The following is a 2,600-nucleotide window of genomic DNA, read 5'->3' on the forward strand; positions in this document are numbered from 1 at the left end:
TCTAAGTCCGGATTAGTGCTGTCAGTGGGGCCGCCGCTAACAGGTCCTGCACGGCCACCGTGGGGCTTGACTTGGCGCTATTCCGGACTTGGGGCGATCACGATGTCCCCGTGCGGGACTTAGAAGATGGAAGAACACAAGTACCCTTATCCCATGACTTGTGAGCGATTGGCATACGTTACCACATGAAGAGAAAAATTGGCTAAGTCCCGGATCCATATTATATGAAGAGAAAAATCGGCTAAGTCCCGGATCCATATAATATGAAGAGAAAAATTGGCTAAGTCCCGGATCCATATTATATGAAGAGAAATATCGGCTAAGTCCAGGATCCATATATAATAACCTAATAATCGGCTAAGTCCCGGATCCATATTATATGAAGAGAAAAATCGGCTAAGTCCAGGATCCATATATAATAACCTAATAATCGGCTAAGTCCAGGTTCCATATATAATAACCTAATAACAGGCTAAGTCCAGGATCCATATTATATGAAGAGAAAAATCGGCTAAGTCCGAGATTGGGTCTGTCAGACATACACTTTCAAGATACCACACAAGCAAGCAAGATGGCCTAGTGATGGAACCATATAATATGAAGAGAAAAATCGGCTAAGTCCGAGATTGGGTCTGTCGGAAATACACTATCAAGTTACCACACAAGCAAGCAAGATGGCCTAATGATGGATCCATATGATATGAAGAGAAAAATCGGCTAAGTCCAGGATCCATATAATATGAAGAGAAAAATCGGCTAAGTCCCAGATTGGGTCTGTCAGAAATACACTTCCAAGTTACCACACAAGCAAGCAAGATGGCCTAGTGATGGATCCATATGATATGAAGAGAAAAATCGGCTAAGTCCAGGATCCATATAATATGAAGAGAAAAATCGGCTAAGTCCCAGATTGGGTCTGTCAGAAATACACTTCCAAGTTACCACACAAGCAAGCAAGATGGCCTAGTGATGGATCCATATGATATGAAGAGAAAAATCGGCTAAGTCCCAGATTGGGTCTGTCAGAAATACACTTCCAAGTTACCACACAAGCAAGCAAGATGGCCTAGTGATGGATCCATATGATATGAAGAGAAAAATCGGCTAAGTCCGAGATTGGGTCTGTCAGACATACACTTCCAAGTTACCACACAAGCAAGCAAGATGGCGTATTGATGGATCCATATGATATGAAGAGAAAAATCGGCTAAGTCCGAGATTGGGTCTGTCAGAAATACACTTCCAAGTTACCACACAAGCAAGCAAGATGGCCTAGTGATGGATCCATATGATATGAAGAGAAAAATCGGCTAAGTCCCAGATTGGGTCTGTCGGAAATACACTTCCAAGTTACCACACAAGCAAGCAAGATGGCCTAGTGATGGATCCATATGATATGAAGAGAAAAATCGGCTAAGTCCCAGATTGGGTCTGTCAGACATACACTTTCAAGTTACCACACAAGCAAGCAAGATGGCCTAGTGATTGATCCATATGATATGAAGAGAAAAATCGGCTAAGTCCGAGATTGGGTCTGTCAGACATACACTTCCAAGTTACCACACAAGCAAGCAAGTTACCACATGAAGAGAAAGCCGGCAAAGTCCGGGAATGTTACCACATGAACTGGAAAATGGGCAAAAACCTACCTCTACAGGGAACGTGAATAAGTAAGGCTGTAGACATCGGATCGACAAGCCAAAGACTGATATGGTAAGGAAATGAGTAGTACAAGCTTTCCTGAGAGTTGCAGAGCTTAGACTGCATATGAACGGAAGTTATTAAGCGTCAAAGTCAGAAAAGTTGCCCGAAGGAACACAAGTTCCAACTTAGAGCATGAATACCGCCTAGACGGTAGGAGGTACGGCCAGGCTGAGGAATAAGAAAATGTTGGCCAACATGTTCCCTAACTATCCCCCGAAGACCGCAAAGCAATCCAACATCAACCAAGAAAGTTATAGCCCGATCAAGGAAACACCTACTTTGCACCGATATTGCACCAAATACATGTACCAAGCACCTTCGGTTGCATACCTGCAGGGGTTTACCATAGTAGGCCATGGAAGACCGATATACCGAACATAATCACTTTCTATCTCCTCGGGTGTTGGAGGTAGCGCTTTGCGGTACAAGAACGAAAGTTAGACCATATCTTGGTGCATCTTTTTGCCCAAAAACACAAGACCCTATCTACCAAGGCAAGAAAGTTGTGTGGGGACAAAATGTCCAAAAGTGCCCAAAGTGGCACACTTGAACCATATATTCGAGAAAAACACAAGTGTGGGCCCGAGCTAGCAAGTTGAAATGTTCTGACCGTCAGTAGCCCTAGTTGAGGTGCACTTATCATTATATGAGGCCAACGTGCCAGCTAGTCTCTAAAGGGGCGATATGGGTGTTCCAAGGTTTGTACCCAATTGAGGAAAAAACAGGGTAAGGTACGGTGTACCGCGAATAACTCGGGCTATAGATGTCCGATCGATGAGTTTGGCATATGTATGGAAAGGTCTCGACGAGACCTAACTACCCTGAAAGTATGAAGGCAAAGACTTGAATGACCGGGAAGTAATTAAGTGCACAAGTGGTAAAGTTGCACCAAAGTC

The sequence above is a fragment of the Anopheles ziemanni genome, assembly GCF_943734765.1.
Source record: "Anopheles ziemanni chromosome X unlocalized genomic scaffold, idAnoZiCoDA_A2_x.2 X_unloc_6, whole genome shotgun sequence".
Lineage (NCBI taxonomy): Eukaryota > Metazoa > Arthropoda > Insecta > Diptera > Culicidae > Anopheles > Anopheles ziemanni.